The sequence below is a fragment of the Panthera onca genome, chromosome C1, assembly GCF_046562875.1.
Source record: "Panthera onca isolate mPanOnc1 chromosome C1, mPanOnc1 haplotype 2, whole genome shotgun sequence".
Taxonomy (NCBI): Eukaryota; Metazoa; Chordata; class Mammalia; order Carnivora; family Felidae; genus Panthera; species Panthera onca.
Genome location: NC_138346.1, coordinates 35,277,221 through 35,297,903, shown reverse-complemented (window position 1 = coordinate 35,297,903; position 20,683 = coordinate 35,277,221). Strand labels below are relative to the sequence as shown.

General features: G+C 38.7%; 1 pseudogene; it reads left to right on the top strand.

Moving 5' to 3' along the window:
- The first annotated feature begins 2,676 nt into the window (after window positions 1-2,676).
- Window positions 2,677-20,683, top strand: part of LOC132671047 (aldehyde oxidase 4-like) — a 64,804-nt pseudogene continuing 46,797 nt past the window's right edge.

Sequence of the window (20,683 nt, the reverse complement as noted above, 5' to 3'; positions counted from 1 at the left end):
AATAAAACCATTTCTTCCTTAATATCACATTAGAATGATTATTCCCTCTCCAGGTCTCCAATCTTTTGAAATCACAGCCAATATTTTGCTGTTTTTACCCTTTTCTGTCTTACAAACTTCTAAGACAAGTTACAGATGGCCAAGGAGGAGGAAATCATAAACTTATTTGAAGAAACTGGTTATTTTTTGTGGTTATCTTTCCTTCCTTTAGACCCAGGGGCATAGAGTTGAGCAAAGTACACTTGTCTGTCCATGGCACACCATCATCACGGTCTGGACAAGGCTTCTCTTTTGTTTTATATTATTTCATTTTTTTTTTCTTCTTATGTCCTATCTTCTCTTTATTTCCTTCCCCCATAAACATCCACTTTTGTGCATTTTAAATATATATCCTTCCCATCTACTTTCCACGTGAATATTTAGAAATATAAATGTATGTTTGAAATATATAGTGTTTGACCTGTGCATTGAAGGGGCGGACCTACGCCGGCCGACCACGCCTCCTCCCCTTGAGTAACAGGACTCTGACCCTTCCCCAGCCAATTGGCCAAGGCCACGACCCTTACCCAGCCAATTGGCTGAGGCCACAGCCATTCCCTTCCAACTGCCCCTAGACCCCAATAAAACCTTTGTGCTTTTGAAACTCGCTCTCTCTCCCCGGTATCTCACCGCTGTGTCGGTGCAGGTAGGGGATTGAGCTCGAGCTAGCTCGAATAAAGGCTCTTTTGCTTTTGCATCGGACTCGGCTCCCTGGTGGTCTTTGGGGATCACGAATTCTGGGCATAACATGCATGAGTGTGTGTGTGTATTCTTAACTTACACCAATGGTATTGTGACCTATAAATACCTTTTTATGACTCACCACTGTTCTTAAGATTTATCCATGTTGCTCTTTGAAGACCTGGCTTGTTACTTCTTCATGCTAGTTCCCCCGGGTGTGCACCTCCTTCATTCTGCTTATCCAGTGCCCTAGTGGTAGACACGTAGGATGCTTCCAGTTCCCCACTACCCCCAAGAAATGCTTCAGTGAACATCCTACGATGTGTCTCCTCACCAATACTGGCAAAAGAATCTCTAAGTGAGATTGTACCATAGTGATTTCATAGGCCCTGCCAGGTGGCTTTCCAGAATCCTGCACAAGTTACATTTCCCCACAGTTCATTGCATGACAGGTGCTGTCTCCCTGCCAGTAGATGATTTGCCAATCTTTAATGTGCCAAAACTTATTATAATCAGACCTTCTAGGATTTGCTAATCTAATGGGCATGGTGTCTTGGGGGAGCTTTCTTGTATCTCTCCAGTTACTGGTTAGGTTTCTCCCCTTTTCATATACTTACTAAAAAGGAATTTATTTCCTGAGTGTCTATAAATTACTGGAGGAAACAGGATGTACCCATACAATTTTGTGAGTGCAGCTATTGGTATGACCAGTATTTCTCATATGATTACTGAAATATTTATTTTAAATGTCTGGAGGTACTGTATATTTCAAATATGTCAAAATTGCAGTTGGCAGGCTTTAATTAATTTCCCAGAGTCTAATCTTGCCTTCCTTTTTCTTCATTTGGAACCTGAAGCCATGTCATGATTGAAGGAGACAGCATTAAATCAAGTGTTGTACTCATCAGGCAACTAAAGTACTTGGGGAAAGTTGTCTCAGGTATATGGATGTCTATTTACCTAGAATGTTGTCTCAGGTATATGGATGTCTTTATAGCACAGAATAGTGCCATTCGGCTGTGTCCTCTCCTTATAGTGGAGACAGGAGGAAGTTATAGTAGTTCTGGCTTGCACACCATCACTCCCTCCTCCTTTCTTGTTCCCACCTTTGGAAATAATGCTTTGTTTCTGAGATGCCACCATACTTAGCCCCCTCCTCATGCTAAGATTCCGAGTGAAGGGGTGATGAGCTCATCTCTGACTGGGTAAATCTTCTGAGGACTCAGAAAGGGTTTTGGAAATAGCAGGCAGCGTATGAAGAATAATGTGATTTGTTGCCTTTTTCTGGGGTGAGAAAAGTAAAAAACACTTTTAGTGGAATGCTGTCTTCTGTTTCTGGGTTTCTACACTTCCTGGTAAGTTTCTCTCCCCTTCTTTCTAATCTTGCCTGACTGTACCCAGCAGAATAACTGCCTTGGCCAGGGAGAGCAGACAGTTTTCCTCTCATGTGCCAGCTTTGATCTATTGGCAGTAGCAGCCAGGAGTGTGACATGAGAGGCAGAACCAGATTCATGCTCCCTTCTGCTCTTCCTTCAGATAGTGGCACCTCCACTCCACTAGGGAGCTGGAAGCAAAGTGTGGAGCAGGAGGAGCTCCCTTTATAACACACTCCTCCATGACTCTGTTAAGAAATCTCTGGCTAACTTTTTCTAGGACTTCCTATGACCACGAGTTACCTGAGTCAATTTTGGAACCTTACAGTTGTAAGAAAAAACAATCCAGAACTTATAATTGTCATATATATTGGAAAATTCACAGACATTGAAATAATGCTCCATAATTTCTTTAAAATTGGATCCAACTGTTAGAAAAGTTTCCTTTGTTATTTTCTTCCCTTGTGAAACCACCATCTGTCAAAAAAACACATGTCCCCAAAACAATGGATAGAATTGCCATAACATTTCTTTTCTCATTTCATAATGTAGGTCACAGAGAAGAATGCTGGTCCTGAAGTAAATCTATTCTACCCAAGGAAAGTCCATATCCTTATATTTGACTGTAATCAATCTGGATTGGGTCGCAAAAAGTGAACATGCTAATACTTCTGAAGAAAGTCACCCTGTATTTGCTCAAGGTAAATACCCTTCTGTTCGATTTGTAGAATCTAGTTGTAGCTGACAGAATACATCCAAAAAGAGAGATTTATGCTTTATTTGTTGTTGTTGTTGTTGTTGTTGTTTTTCACCTGAGCAAAACCAAAAGAATCATCCAGTGAAACATGAGTATGCTAACTTTAGAAATAACTTTATGACTTTTTGAGTCCCCTGGTTAGCTGATGACAGTTTTACATTCAGGAGCATTAAAATAAAAACATCCAGTCAGTTCCTAGGGGTGCATGTCACTGACAGGAGTTTCCCCTGAGGACTTCATTGATTTGTCACCTACACCTTTTCATAATTCTTATTGGAGAAAACAAGGTTCTATAAACATATTTCAAAAGTCCAACATAGAGCTAATGCACTCTCAGCTCTCTACCTCTGATCTGGACCTGTTTTCACTCCCTACTCCACTAAGACCTTCAATAGACCCGCAATAAATATTCAGAAAGAATTTCTTGGTTTTGGGGACAGCCATACAGAGGAAGAACAAGGGAATGATTGTGACAGTGGTTACACAGATCTAGCTATGAGATAAAATTTCATAGAACTGTACATATATGGTGTGCACGCATGTTTAAGTGGTAAAATCTGAATAAGCTCTCTAGTCTCGTTATCAGTGTAGTACCCATGTCAGCTTCCTGGATTTGATGTTGTACTATAGCTATGTGGATATCATCTTTGGGTGAAGCTAGGTGACCGGTATTGTCACTGTACCATTTTTGCAACTTCCTAGGAAACTATAAGTATCTCAAAGTAATAAGTTAAAATACATATACTTATTGAACACCTACTAAGAGCCAGGCACTGTGTTAGGCTCTGGGCCTTCAATGGTGTATAAGATGATGTTGTTGCCTCCCTCCAGGATCATCACTTCTTTCCCCACTTCTGTCTTTTTGCCTCCCAACATACACATCTAAAAACATTACTTTGTTTCTCCCTGTTAATTCCTTGCCAAACTTATCTAAGAAATTATGTGTACCTGATGCTGCATTTTTCTCTCCAGACTCGGTCTCTCACTATTTAACCCCTTGCAGTCTGGTTTCCTAACCTATCATTTTACTACTCTAGCCAGTAATGTCCCCTAATGTCCTATTCCACTCACTATTCCAGCACCTGGACTTATCACTAAAAAACAAAACAAAACAAAATCAAAACAGGCTAAGTCCTCCCTCACTGGGAATGCCATCTCCCATCTACCAGCTTCAAAATCTCAGTGTTAGTCAGCACTCCCTGTCACTTCCCTTTTATATCACTTCTAAATCCATCATGCTTTCTCTGGACATCCTAAAATGAAGAAATTCATCTATATAAGGAGCAAGCTGAAAATTCATGCACTCCCAAGTAAGCATGGCCAGAACCAGCCCTACGCATAATCACCCTCAGCCTCCCATTGGCCCGTCTCCCCAGTGACCCCTCTGTCCATTCCTTTCTGGTGCTTAATATCATAAATAAGTCATTCTGAGTAAATAAGACTCACCTGATATTTCCAGGCTCCAACCTCTGATTATAGAGGCAGCATTTCTGGGATGCAGTCAGGGATTTTATTTTTAACTTGTTCCTCAAGTAGGTAATTTTCATAAATATTTGTGAATGAACAGATTTTCCACCAGAACCAGCACCCCACATGTACACATCAGCACCAGCCTATTTCACTTTTCACAGGATTTCCATGGCCCTTTCCAAAGCCTTGTGCCCAGTTTATATTCATAATCGCGTGCTTTTCCTTAAGATGGGTCTCCAATAATATAAAAACTTTATATTCCCACAAGATCCCAGTTTGCTGCTGACTTGGAGCCTGGCTTAGGTATCATTCCCAAGATGGAACACAGTGACACAAAGAACAAAATTTGTTTGTAGGCATCCCTATCTCCCTTCCATATTCTACCCCTAGTGTGCCTGTCCATCAGACACCTGCTCTTGCAAGAATGTTGATTAAAGCCTCACTTCACTGTGCTCCAAGTCTCCACCTCCGTCCTTTGATTGGGTCAGTGGGCTTATTTCTCACAGGGAGGGAAGGAAGAAATGAGGGTTGAGTAGGAGTTTGCTGAGCAAACAGAAGGCTGGAGGTGGGGGGGGAGGGGGGTGAAGCTATTCCAGTCAGCAGTATGAGTTAAGGTCAGATGGGTCAGAATGTAGTGCTTTTGAGGAACTAAAAGAAATTTATTCTGGTGGAAATAAAGAGCTGTGAGGGAGTGGGAGAGTGTGGTAAGAGACAGAGGAGAAGTGAGGTCCTTGAGGCAAAGAACCAAGTTTGACCCCAATGGCACATTCCTTTCCTGGCATAGGATGATGCAGTTTGGTGCTGGTAGGGTGGTGAGGTTCAGAGATTACAGCCAGGAAAGAATTCTTGAAGATGTCTTTGGTGCAAAAACATGATTTTATTAAAGCACAGGGACAGGACCTGTGGACATAAAGAGCTGCACTGGGGTTGTGAAGAGTGACTGCTTATATATTGTGGAGTTTGGGGGAAGGTAAAGTCAAGAGGAAGTTTCTTAAAGGGATTTCCATATGCTAAAGAATATTTACAGATTACTGGAGGCCTAGCTATTATCAAGCTAAGGTTGTTTTTCCCTCTAGCGAAGCATTATCGTTAAAATAGTAGGGAGTTCCTGGAGATTAGGCTACTGACAAGATTGCCCTTTTCTTGTAATATTACTAAGACATTTGTAAACAGATGGAGACTCTGTCAGTTTAACCATTTGTTTTCTGTCCTTTTCTTTGCTCTTGGGCAGCCAGGAGTGCCTGAGGAATGTCACACTTATCCCAAGGGCATGTTGCGAGGTAGCAGCTTGCCTTATGCTCCCTCACCATGGGAAACAATTACTCACTAATGAAAGACTGGCTCCCGTTGGAAATTCCAGAGTCAACTGTACACTTTGGCTGCTAGTATCTAGTGTCAGGGTAGCTTCTTCTGGATATGCTGCAGGGCTGTTTATCTTGAGGACACTTTGGGCTCTTCTGCTTAAAAGGCCCTCAAAATAAACTTCTGATATATTATTGTTTGTATTTGACCTAAGTTGGGTTGCTAGCTTTAGCATATAGAAATATAGTATACCCAGTTAAATTTGAATACATGAAGCATACTTATACTAAAATATCACTTGTTACTTATCTGAGGTTCAGATTTAACTGGGCATCCTACATTTTATCTGGCAACCCCACCTAATGATGAGATTCAGAATGAGTCAGCAGAATTGTAAGTAACTGAGTCTGGTACATCTGGTGGGGGTGGAGGAAGGAGGATTCAAACTAGCTATTTGGTGACCAAAGGAGAAAACAGCTGGTTGAATCCATCTTTCACTTTTCACTCAAGGCAATGTTAAAATGTACATCACAGAGCTATCTTAAGGTCTGACAAAGTGAAAACTCAAAAGTAGCCTCTGTCTTTGAGCCAGACAACAACTAGATTCCTTTACTTGGAAACTTCAGGACACCAGAGTCACAGAGAAAGGGTTTCTTGCCTTTTCTGCCCTGTTCGATGCCCTGTTCAATGGCACTTGACTTTGAGCCCCTGCCTAAAGGTGGAAAGCTTGACCCACTTGTGCAGAAATGACTGGCTCAGACTGGGGACAAAAGAACAGAGGAGGGGGGGCTCCTCCAGACCTCCGCAGACAATCTCTGAGCTCTTTACTCCAGGGGTGTCCTGACCAGCTATTATCTCTTCATGGGCAGCAATTTCCAAGATGAAATTAGCTTAACCTCTGCCCAAGCCAATTATGACCTCCACCCACAAAATCCTTTTTAAACCTCACTTGAAAAAGGTCCAAAGCAAATTCTAATAGATTCTTATAGAACCTAAAGCAGGAGGTTTACATATACTATTTGTCCCTCTTTATGAAAAAATGCAAACATCTTGTAGGGAAGATGTACACAGTGGTTGCTGATGTTACCAGTTTAGGAACCATGGTTATTAAATTAATATTCCCTATCCAATAAGGAGGTAAAAGCATACATTGCTGAGCAGGGAAAGTTAAGCCTCACAGAAGGATTTTCTAAGTTTTTCTGATGCACCATTTCCCACCACCTCCACAGTGACCCATTGTCCACAACTCTGAATTCAAAAGCTTTTTTTATACCTCATTTGAATATAAACCCTGATGTCTCATGAGGCTGTTGGTAGTCTTCATGTATCCCACTTAGTGTGAATATCCCTACGGTTCATTGCAGAAATATTAATGTGTTTGATTACAAGGTGCTGCCTTGTAGACCCACTGGGAATGCTACCTTATTACCTTTGTAAAATATGGAAAATTTTGCATCAGAAACGAATCTGGCCTGGAGGATTGCAGATAAGGCAGTGTGAGTCAGTGAGGATTTATTCTCATCTGTAATCAGTGAACTCATTTATATGCCAAAAAAAAAAAGGAACAGCTCTCTAAACAAGAAAGACTCAAGAAAACATGTTACTTGTTATCAGTATCTGAGGAAGAAGAGCATGAAAAGCAGTGACCTGGGCCCCTCTATTCCTAGACTCCTCCCTTTCCAGTCTGCCTCATAGGCACCAAGTACAGCTGTGGGGGAGAAGGCTGTGGCGCCTGCACTGTCATGGTGTCAAGATACAAGTCCAAGTCCAGGAAGGTCCAGTATCCTTTGTGTTGGGCCAAGCCCTGCCCTGGGCACATCTAGGAAGGACACAGAGCCTCCTACTTTTCCTGTCCACAGGCATTCCCCCTCTCTTCTACCTCCAGGCCTGCTCACCCTGCAACTTCCTAAGCTCCAAATCTTTCCCATTACCTTGTTCCCATCAGAGTATATCTGTCCTGTGTGTCAGTCTCTCAGGGCCATGCTATCTATTTCTATACAAATACTTCTTTGGTTTTAAGCAAGAGATTTCAGAGTGGGGGTCAGGTAAGAATGGCTTAAACACAAAGAAGTGATACATTGTCCTGGTAGATTTAGGTCTTTGACATATACTAAGAGGAGTTATTTGCCTGGAAGGGCTGAATGAGGTCTCAGATTACCTTGGCCTAAAATGTAAATTTGCTCACTATAATTGAAAGTGGTTCTGAAGCAGGAGTTGTCTGGTGTGATTCCAAGTTTTTGTCTTAAGTCACTGGGTGGTACTGTTCACAAATTAGGGAACACGGGAGAGGGGGAGCAGAGGAAGGGAAAGTAGTAAGTTTAGCTTTGAACACATCATATTGGGGTAATTACAGGATACCCAAGAGGGATTGTCCACAGGCATCTAGATAAAGAGTTCTGTCATTCAGAGAAGAGGTCTCATCTGGAGCTATAACTTACTGGAAGCTGTCAATATAAATATTAAAAATGATAATAAAAATAGCTATCATTTTTCTAATGCTTACTGTATGCCAGGCACCGTTCAAAGTAGGTTACATATATTATCATATTTAGTCTGAAAAACATCTTTGAAATAGGCATTACTATCACTCACACTGAAAAAAAAAAATCAAGGCAAAGAAAGTTGAATAACTGGCTCAAGATCATATGGGCCAGCTGGTGGTGAAGGCAGGTTTTCAGACCCAGGCCATCTGGAACATAGCATACTATGAGAGCTTATACTATGCTTATAGGTACAGGACACTGTAAAACCACAGACTGGGATATGCACAAAGAAAGACACCCCCACAAAGAAGACCAAGAGGGAGTAATCAGAGTTGAAGGAGGAACATCAAGTGGAGAAAGTTCCAAGAAGACAGAAGCGATCAATAGTATGAGATACCAGGGAGTGGCCCAGTGCCATTAGATTGCTCCCGGACCAAGGGCAGCAGAGAGATGGGGCTGGAAGATGAGATACAGATGGCACAGGAATGGCTGGAAAGCCAGGAAGTTGTGGACAATTCCTGAAGAAACTTGACTAAGGAGGGAAAGAAAGATGGACCAGTAGCTGGAGAGAGATATTGGGTTTTGTTTTGTTTGTTTTGTTTTGTGTAGCAGAGCAAACACTTGAATTTACTTTTAAATCCAAGGGAATTTAGGGAAATGAGACTCTAGAAAGGAAGAGGTTAAGAGAACTGTTGGTGATGAACCAGGTCCATGGAGAGAGAAGAATAGATGGGAGCCAGAGCACAGGGGAAGAGGAGGAAGGACTCTTGCCCTCCTGGCCAAGAACACAGGGCAATGACTGAAACTCTGGGTAAGAAGCAGTGGGCTGGGAGTGGAGGGGGCTCATGCTTCTATTTTCCAGATGAGGCATGAGGATAAGGCTGAGGAGAGCAATGAACACTGGAAGAGCAGTTGAGAGAGAAGGGAGAGGGGGATAAGATTAAGAGGAAGTAAATTTAATGGGGGAGGGGGACTTGGAGGACATAAAAAAAACAAAAATTTATCTGCTACACACTCTTGCCCTGTACATCATGCACTCTCCCAGGGTCCCCAACCAGCCAGCTGGCTGGTTTCCAAACACCTTTGATCATTCAAAAGGCTGGTGGAGCCAAGAACAGCACTCTGTCTTTTCTTCCAGAAGAACTGCATGCTTACTGTCTTCCTGGGTGGGAGAATAGAGGAAGCATTCCATGGGAGAGAGACAATTTCCCATGACTTAAAGACAATTTCCCATTCCCACTTAGTCTGAGTGGGAATAAAAAGCTAAATTGGACTGAGGTCTGGACCCCATTTCCAAACAGTGAGATGAGAATCTTGTGCTAACCACATCCACTTTGTCATTAATACAGACTCTACTGTAGGAGAGGTGGTCAAGATAAGGGCATAAACTTGTGGCTTCCACATATGGCCGTATGTTGAAATCAGCTGACGAGCCTTAAAAAGCGATGAAGTGATCCCACCCACAGATTCTGATTTAATTGGACTAACATGCAACCAAAGTATCTGTATATTTAAAAGCTTTGCATAGTTGAAAACCAAATGGATTAAACTACCCCATTGTGGTTTATTTATAATCCACAACATATAATCCACAATATATAATCTTAAAAGTAAAAGATTTCTTCTCCCTAGAATGGGGTGGGGGGAGAGATTTCTTGGAGGTCTTATACAAAACTCTTCATTTTTCTTTCTCCATTTTTCTCTACCATTTGATGCCAGCCATATGTAAGTTCTTTCCTGGACACTTATAGAAACTTACACTTTGTTTTGTTTTGTTTTGTTATCTAGTGTTCTCTGTATTCTCAGAGAAATATAGTCCCATGACTTTCCTAGACTCCCTGAATTATGTTAGTCACTCCCTATGATTCCAATGTGTTTTCTTTACAAAATGCTATCACAGCCACTATCCAGTTACAGCGTACCTGGTGCCCATCTGCTCTCTGTATGGGGCTGCTGTTACCACAGTAGAAGGCGTAGGAAACACCAAAACCAGGTTTCATCCCATACAGGTAAGAGCGTAATGTGACTGGGTACAGATGTTAGTATAAGCATCCCATGTAGTCTACTGTACTCCAAGTCAGATTTTTTTAAATTAATTAATTAATTTTATTATTATTTTTTAAGTTTACATCCTAGTTAGTATATAGTGCAACAATGATTTCAGGAGTAGATTCCTTAATGCCCCTTATCCATTTAGCCCATTCCCCCTTCCCACAACCCATCCAACAACCTTCTGTTTGTTCTCTATATTTAAGAGTCTCTTATGTTTTTCCCCCTCCCTGTTTTTATATTATTTTTGCTTCCCTTCCCTTATGTTCACCTGTTTCATATCTTAAAGTCCTCATATGAGTGAAGTCATATGATATTTGACTTTCTCTGACTAATTTCACTTTGCATAATATCCTCTACTTCCATCCACATAGCTGCAAATGGCAAGATTTCATTCTTTTTTATTGCTGAGTAATACTCCATTGTATGTATATACCACATCTTCTGTATCCATTCATCCATCGATGGATATTTGAACTCCTTCCATATTTTGGCTATTGTCAATAGCACTGCTATAAACATTGGGATGCATGTGGTGCTTCGAAACAGCACACCTGTATCCCTTGGATAGATATCTAATAGTGCAATTGCTGGGTCATAGCTGGTAGTTCTATTTTTAATTTTTTGAGGAACCTCCATACTATTTTCCAGAGTAGCTGCACCAGTTTGCATTCCCACCAGCAGTGCAAAAGAGATCTTCTTTTTCCGGATCCTTGCCAACATCTCTTGTTGCCTGAGTTGTTAATGTTAGCCATTCTGACTGGTGTGAGGTGGTATCTCATTGTAGTTTTGATTTGTATTTCCCTGATGATGAGTGATGTTGAGCATTTTTTTCATGTGTCGGTTGGCCATCTGGATGTCTTCTTTGGAGAAGTGTCTATTCATGTCTTTTGCCCATTTCTTCACTGGATTATTTGTTTTTTGGGTCTTGAGTTTGATAAGTTCTGTATAGATTTTGGATACTAACCCTTTATTTGATATGTCATTTGCAAATATCTTCTCCCATTCTGTCAGTTGCCTTTTAGTTTTGCTGATTGTTTTCTTTGCTGTACAGAAGGTTTTTATTTTGATGAGGTCCCAATAGTTCATTTTTGCTTTTTTCTCCCTTGCCTCTGAAGACGGGTTGAGTAAGAAGTTGCTGCAGCCGAGGTCAAAGAGGTTTTTGCCTGCTTCCTTCTCTAGGATTTTGATGTCTTCCTGTCTTATATTTAGGCCTTTCATCCATTTTGAGTTTATTTTTGTGTGTGGTGTAAGAAAGTGGTCCAGGTTCATTTTTCTGCATGTCACTATCCAGTTTTCCCAGCACCATTTGTTGAAGAAACTGTCTTTATTCCATTCCATTGGATATTCTTTCCTGCTTTGTCAAAGATTAATTGGCCATACATTTGTGGATCCATTTCTCTATTCTGTTACATTGATCTGAGTGTCTCTTCTTGTGCCAGTCCCATTCTGTCTTGATGATTACAGCTTTCTAATACAGCTTAACATCTGGGATTGTGATGTCCCCAGCTTCAGTTTTCTTTTTCAAGTTTTCTTTGGCTATTTGGGGTCTTTTCTGGTTCCATAGAAATTTTAGGATTGTTTGTTCTAGCCCTGTGAAGAATGCTGGTGTAATTTTGATAGGGATTTCTCTGAATATGTAGATTTCTTTGGGTAGTATCGACATTTTAACAATATTTGTTCTTCCAATCTAGGAGCATGGAATATTTTTCCATTTTTTGTGTCTTCAATTTCTTTCATAAGCTTTCTATAGTTTTCAGTGTATCAATTTTTCACCTCTTTGGTTAGGATTATTCCTAGGTATTTTATGGTTTTTGGTACAATTATAAATGGGATTGATTCCTTTATTTCTCTTTCTGTTGCTTCATTATTGGTGTATAGGAATACAACTGATTTCTGTGCATTGATTTTATATCCTGCCACTTTGCTGAATTCATGGATCAGTTCTAGCAGTTTTTTTTGGTGAAATCTCTTATGTTTTCAATATAGAGTATCATGTCATCTTCAAAGAGTGAAAGTTGGTCTTCCTCCTGGCCAGTTTGGATGCTTTTTATTCCTTTGTGTTTTCTGATTGCTGAGGCTAAGACTTCCAATACTATGTTAAATAACAGTGGTGAGAGTAGACATCCCTGTCTTGTTCCTGACCTTAGGGAGAAAGCTCTCAGTTTTTCCCCATTGAGGATGATATTAGCATTGGGTCACTTGTATATGGCTTTTATGATCTTGAGGTATGCTCGTTCTATCCCCACTTTCTTGAGGGTTTTTATCAAGAAGGGATGCTGTATTTTGTCAAATTCTTTCTCTACATCTATTGAGAGGATCATGTGGTTCTCGTCCTGTCTTTTTGATGTGATGTGTCACATTGATTTTTTTTTACAGATATTGAACCCGCCCTGCATCCCAGGATTTAAATCCCACTTGGTTGTGGTGAATAATTTCCCTGATGAACATGGATGAAAAAATCTTCAACAAGATACTAGCCAATGGGATCCAACAATACGTAGTCTACTGTACTCCAATTAGGTCACCAACTTTGAAATCTTTTGTGCTTCTAAACTTTCATTTTGTCAGATTCAGTGCTTCATAGCAAAGGGTCTTTTTAGAGATTGGTATATCAACCAAGATTCCTTCATTGATTTTAATATATCTTAACTTCTCAACCCCATCCTTGCCCTAAATTAAAACAAGAACAGTCCAGTCTGACAAGAAAAGAAAGTGAAATAAGAAAGCAGAAGTTTATAACAGAAATTAGTTGTCCACCACATTTTGAAATTAGTGAACCCTGAGTAAGAGGCAAATTATGTGTATAAATACTTCCCAAATGTTTCTTAAGTAACTGACACCATATTACAATAAAACACAACAAAAATAACAAAGCATTCACTAGAGTTTAGAGGACTTTTTAAAGAAACAAAATGTTATTTTTATATACTGAATAAGAACTTCTACAGAGGTTAAGCTTTGAAAGCAGTGTGTGGAAAGAAAATTATGAATAGCCATAGTTTCCCTTGAAATTCCTTCTGTTAGAAGATTGTGTTTGGAACATGAAGGCTAAGACAATGTGTTACCGGACAACGTGTTACCATTGATGGGCATTGGTGATAGTGTATGTCTTTCAGCCATAAACTTTTTGGTCTTATTCAGATCTTACCCCACACTTGGATCATCACCTTAACAGTTATGGAACTAATGCTGCAGCTTATCAGATTTCTTCCTCTCAAACGTTGATAGTACAGATGCTAGATTTGTTCAGTAGTGCCCTGGACAGGTCTGTATTGGCTTGTGAGAACCAAATATTCAATTTTGAGGGATTTTGTGAGCCAGTCTTTAAACACAGCCATTATTAAAAATTAAACAGACTTTACATAAATAATATTCTTTTAAAAAGCTAATAAGTATCAACATTCATATTTTTCTAATGATTTTACTATTATCTATGCTCTTGAGGCTATGTATGTTTATTTATCTACATGGTAGAAATACCACATAGTGGTATGCTATGTGCATCTCTTCCCAGATCCACATTCAGTGACATCACATTGGAAGCATATCAGCCATGGTGAAAGTATTTTTACTCCTAAAATTAATAGAAGCTATAAGTTAGAGCTTTTTCCCCAGAGATTCAATTGCTCAACTTTTACCATCACATTTACAGCCAGGTTATATGCCACAACTGAAACAACTTGCCATCTAGCAATAAATCCAACACAGCCATATTTCCCTCTAAAACAGAACAATAGCTGCCCTTTCAGTTGGGCTACTGGTGAAGTATTTGACTTTCATCTAGGGGTTATGCTATTTGAAAAATGTTTATTTAAAAACATTTGAAGCAATTCTGTCTCCCAAAATGAAATAACTATCGAATTTATGAACAAACATAATTTTCTACACGCACACAAAAAGAACATGTTAACAAATGTAGTTTTCTATAACAAACTTATCACTTCCAAGATAACTGGTCCAGTTCTTAGAAGAAAGCTGTGAAAGCAAACCTCTAAATATTGTAAGAAAGCTCTTTTCCCTTTCAGTAAACAGACCTAGACAGAAATTCAGTTTTATGATGAAAGATGTAGACTAAAACAAAGTAAAAATGCAACTTAAATGTTATGGTAACTGGTATATAAAAATTCTCTAATATTTTCCCTTGTTTCTCAACAACTTCTTCACTCAAAAATTTTTAGTTTCTTATGAAGTACTATTAAAACTCTGGCTTATGGTTGCAGTTATGTTAACCCAACCTGAATGGATAATCTTTGTCCAATGAAATAATCCACACTAGTGAGGAATTGAGAGCTTTTAAAAGCAGAGATCTTGTGATTTGTCTTTTTTTTTTTTTTTTATGCACAGACAGTCTTAGAGAGATGGATTATTTGTTCTCAGATTCTGTGTCTGCAATTCACATAACAACCATCAGGAAGTGGCATTGTAAAATTTGGCCAAATTGATGAAGTAGATAACCTTATGCTGAGTGTGGATAATTTGCAGATTATATTTTGGTTCACAATCCATTTGTTTGAGCTCTTTCTAGAATTATAAATGCTAGCCACACTGATAACCTTCATGTTTATATTTTAAGGAAAACAATAACATAAAATTCAAAGAAATGCAGTTAGGTATCACATATACCTTCTAAAATGGTCAACTGATATAAATCACCACTTCATTTAATTTTGTCTTTCTCTTCAAGACCGAGGAAAAACATTTTTTTGTAATTTCCATCCTTTTTCCTCTTAGAATCAGAAAAATTTCTGCAGTGGGTACTATTAGCATTCCTGTGGTGGGCCTTTCCTAGTGCTTGTAGACTTGTCACTGATTATGTGGCCAAGAACAAAAACAAAACAAAAAGTCTCATACTAGTTCTCTCTAGCCTTTAATGTTTGCTTATAGTTTATCAGAGAGAAGTTGTCCTTTGCCTCTTAAATACTTGTATTTCATGCCATGTAGTTATGTTTTAGACATTTCAGCTCCTTTCCTCTACTCCAAAGAGAGATTCTTAATTTAAATACTTCTACATTCTTCTTAGCAAACGGAAAGATAGATTATGGAGTCTGAATCCATTCTTGATCGTGCAGTTTCTTCCTAAACTATTCTTGTTCTTAAAAAAAAAAAAAAAGTATACCTGTTAACCAAGTTTCCCCATGACCCACTGGCAGCAAGCTTTTACCCTTCTGGATGTTTAAACTTATCCAATCCACACATTTATATTGCTTCTGAAATTTTTAAACTGTATTTGAACATGATAATTTTCAATTTATTTTTAGTACAAAACTAGCATGTTCTTATTATGAAAAATGCAAAACAAAATTAAAAGACAGGGAAATAAAATTCATTCATATTTCTGTCCCTAAGAAACAACCACAATCAGATACTTCTGTTCCCTTTCAGTCTTTTCTATGCATAGTTTTTGTTTTCTTATTTTAGCCAATACTGTGGCTACTGTATATATGATTTTATATTCTATATACAATTTTTACACTATAACATAAGAATTTTTTCATGTTATTAAAACCACTACATAAATATCATTTATACTAGCTGCAAATTTTGAATATACTTCATAAAAATATAATGATTTCCTTACCTTGTCCATCATACTTTGGAAGTGTTGACTGATCAACAATCAATACTTATTGAACACTGTGCTGTACTGGAAGGGTTGGTGAACATCTAAAACACTCCTTGCCTTCTTCAGGAACTTAAGATCTAATGATGGAGGTGAAGCATATACCTAAATGACCCTACTCTAGCATAGTTGGTGATAGGCCTGCAGAAGGATCCAGACAGTGAGTGGTACAGTTCTGGCTGGGGTGTTAGAGCAGACCCCATGGAAAAGGGGGCAGGGGCCCTGACAAATGGACATATTTTCCCTAAGAAAACATGTGAGAGAGAAAAGACTATGTAAGAAAAGCTTAACAAAGGGCCACATATGAGATGTTATGGTGTTGCAGTTTACATGAGTTTGGGCATGGGTGGGATATAAGGCAGGAAGAGTTGGTTGTAAAAATTATGGAGAGCTTTGTGATACTTCAGGAAGAATATGTAATCACAAGAGTTTTTTGTGATGAATATCTGTGTTCCGAAGAGCCATTTGACTGATTTGGGAAACAAGAATCCAATTACTCATAAAGCTATCTCATTGAAAAAAAATGAAGCACAAATAAGTAATATTTTTTTTTATCATTCCTTAAAATTGATCTCTTCTTTATCAGGTCACTTGTGCCACTGTACTAGATACCACCCAATTGTAGAAAGTAGAAAAACTTTCTGTGTGGTAAGTTAAATTTTAAAAATTTATTTCAGTTGATTTAGTACATGGATGAATTCTTGCATAAAATCATCTATTGCATTCAATTATTTCTAAAATACCCTTATCTTGACCTTTCTAACCAGTGAAAGTTGTTGAATGCCACTGTTGGTATTTTTTAAATAAACCTTTAACATCTATCCTGTTTATAGCCCTAAATTGGCACTTTCCTAAGAAGTAAAGTACATGGTCCATGACTTCAAGAAACGCAAACTCTATTAAAGAAAGAAAATAAAATATAGACTAAGAAATAATAAAAGAATAATTGAAAAGCAAAATATTAAAAGTTCAATATATCCCCTATACCATGTATATCAGTTTTGAAGGAACATGGACTAAAGAAAATTAATGAGTAGGAAGGGGAGACACAAAGGAAACATTGGAGAAGGGGAGTTTTGAGCTAGGTCTTAAAAGAAATGATAGGAATGAATGGGTGAAGAGGGACCAGTAGAAAATTCCATGTAAGAAAATGCATGGAAGTAGGAAAAAGAAAAATGTCCAAGATTCAGCTAATGAATTGTTGTGGCTGAAGCATTAGAGAATAAAAATATATCATTCTTGGCTGATGAATTTACAACTAAAGCTGATAACCAATATATAGTCATTCTCTAGGAGTAATACGGGAATAGTATTTCAAAGGGAAAATTCTTGGCACCTGCCAGTAAGAAGGATAAGCCTGGAAAGACATGGTGGGGATGAGGGCATGGACTAGTGCAATCTCCCATATGTGAAGGAATGAGGACCTAGACCAGTTGGGAAGATATGGACCCAGAAAGATGACTTTCAGGAATGGGATTTCCAGAATCATAACCTCCAGACAATAAAGTATATAGTTAGGAAGAAATCCAAGTCACCCTCAAAATTAAGAGATTAAGAAACAAGATAAGATGAAGGGAATTGGAAAAGGTGATTTAGTGTGTGGTATGGGTGGGGGAGGGTATAGTTTTGAGATATATTAAGTTTTCAGAATGTTAAATATCAACAAGGTTTCCATTAAGGTGTTTTCCCATTTTTTATGGCAAAATTAATTTTATATAATTTTGGTTGACCAAAAATAATTCAAAGAACACAAATTAATTCCACATACCAAAAAGTCTTTGGGAAAAAAATCTGCTTTTAGGCCAGTAATGAAGATCTGAAAAGCTTTAGAAACTACAGCCATTTGGAATCCTGGGCAAGATACTATTATGTTGAACCATATGCATGACCAGTATTGCACCATTTTGGCCCACAAAAATAGCAACTTCATATCATTTAACCTAATACTACATGATTGTTTTCCTGGAGACAAAGCCTACCTATACAAAAATAGATATTATTATCTCACTCACTTGGATCCCTACATTTAGCCATTTGTCATTTGTTCCTTTATCATGCACAGCATTGTCAGAAAATCCAAATCCCTCCTTAAGTCTGTAGAAAATTACCTTATAGGTAAAAATATCAGCCACCACCTCTGTAGCACTTCCTGTGTGTCAGATACTGTGCATACCTTTTGCATATTTAAATCAAACAAACCTGTTTGATTTAAATGTTTGAGATGGGTTTTATTTTCCTAATTTAACAAACTCAACCTAGTTAGTACCTGTTAAAGCAGGAACTAGAACCGAAGTCTCCTTGACTCCATAGATGAAGTCAAACCATAGGTCTCCAAACCACCCAGACCCTTCGGTTGTGCCTACACAAGAATAGGACAAACAGGAATGAAAAGATTAAGTCACAATTGAAGTAAGTGACCGGTGAATTCAGGCCAAAAACACTACTTTTGTTCTGCATGAAGTGTCCTGAAAATTAAGATAAAATGGTTTGGGACTTGAATCATGCCAATAATTCAGAATATCTTCAACAATACCCAAATAAACTCAGATTTTCAGTTTATTTTTATTTGTGTATAGAAAGTCTTAAATGCAGTTTGCCTTCTCAGGACTTCATTAAAGATACATGCTGTATCACTCTTTATAATAGCCATCTTTTTTTTGTTTTTGTTTTTGTTTTTTTTTTAATTTTTTTTTCAACGTTTTTTATTTATTTTTGGGACAGAGAGAGACAGAGCATGAACGGGGGAGGGGCAGAGAGAGGGAGACACAGAATCGGAAACAGGCTCCAGGCTCCGAGTCATCAGCCCAAAGCCTGACGCGGGGCTCGAACTCACGGACCACGAGATCGTGACCTGGCTGAAGTCGGACGCTTAACCGACTGCGCCACCCAGGCGCCCCTTGTTTTTTTTTTTAATTATCACTTTGTTAACTACTCCATTTACCTCACTCCGAGTGGAAGCCTTAGCTGGCTGACCCCACCCTCCTCTGACCTCCTTCATGATCCCCTGGGATTTGGATGACACATTAACAAGACCCTATTTATAGCATGGTTGCACATTCCCTGTAATTTTCTCTAATTGTTCAGTGATGGAATACCTTGTTCTCTGCTCCATCCCATTACAGAGCCCTTGAAGGCAAGGACCTGCTCTGTTACTTCTTCCATAGCTCCTTCCATAGTCCCCCTGCCCTTGGGGACTGTGAGTACTAGTACTAGGTTGGTGTTTTATGAATTGACCAATGAATTTGTTTTAAATTCTTGCATTACTTCCTAAGGAATCAACTGTTTGTGGAATGAAAGGATCAGGAAAGTGTTGCATGGATCAAGAAGAGAGATCTTTTTGAAGGGTTAGTATCCAAAATCTATAAAGAACTTATCAAACTCAACACCCAAAAACCACAAATAATACAGTGAAGAAATGGGCAAAAGACATAAACAAGCATTTTTCCAAAGAAGACATCCACATTGCTAACAGACACATGAAAAGATGCTCAACATCACTTAACATCAGAGAAATATAAATCAAAACCACAATGAGATACCATATCACACCTGTCAGGATGGCTAAAATTAACAACTCAGGAAACAGTAGATGTTGGCAAAGATGTGGAACCCTTTTGCACAGCTGGTGGGAATGTAAACTGGTGCGGCCACTCTGGAAAACAGTATAGAGGTTCCTCAAAAAATTAAAAAATAGAACTACCCTATGACCCAGCAATTCCACTATAAGGTATTTATCCAAAGGATACAAAAATGCTGATTTGAAGGGGTACATGCACCCCCGTGTTTATAGCAGCTCTATCAACAGTAGCCAAATTATGGAAAAAGCCCAATGTCCATCAACTGATGAATGAATAAAGAAGATGTGGTGTATGTATGTGTGTGTGTGTGTGTGTGTGTGTGTGTGTGTATATATATATATATATATATATATATATATATATATGCAATGAAATACTACTCAGCGATCAAAATGAATGAAACCTTGCCATTTGCAACAATATGGATGGAACTAGAGTATATTATGCTAAGTGAAATAAGTCAGTCAGAGAAAGATAACATACGATTTCACTTATTGTGGAATTTAAGAAAAAACAGCAGCTGAACATAGGGGAAGGGAAGGAAGAATAAGATAAAAACAGAAAGGGAGGCAAACCATAAGAGACTTAAATACGAGAACACACTGAGGGTTGCTGTAGGGATATTGGATACAGGGCTGGGCTAAATGGGTGATGGGCATTAAGGAGGGCACTCATTGGGAAGAGCACTGGATGTTATATTAAGTGATGAATCACTGGGTTCTACTCTTGAAGCCAATAATATATATATGTTAACTAACTTGAATTTAAATAAATAAATGAAGGGGCGCCTGGGTGGCTCAGTCGGTTAAGCATCAGACTTCAGCTCAGGTCATGATCTCACAGTCCGTGAGTTTGGGCCCTGCATCAGGCTCTGTGCTGACAGCCAGAGCCTGGAGCCTGCTTCAGATTCTGTGTCTCCCTTTCTCTCTCTGCCCCTCCCCTGCTCATGCTCTGTCTCTATCTCAAAAATAAATAAAAATATTTTAAAAAATTTTAATAAATAAATGAAAAGAAGACAGATCTTTTGTGAATAGACAAGAAAAAGTAAGTATCTGGTGTTCCACTTCAGTTGGGATTGACTGAAAAATAGCCACATAAATCCAAATGCATTCATTTTCTGTTCTGTAATGTAAAAGAGTGAATTCAAGGAGTAAAGAGTCTTAAAAAGCTTCAAAAGTTAGCAGGCCCACAATTTTCATGAGGCTAATCACCACAGAAGCATTTTCCTTCAGAAGCATTACAACTTTTTGTGCCTCGATCTGGCTTTACCATCACCCCCCCACACACACAACAAGTACTACAAGAGGTGTAAACAGTGGTGCATCTTC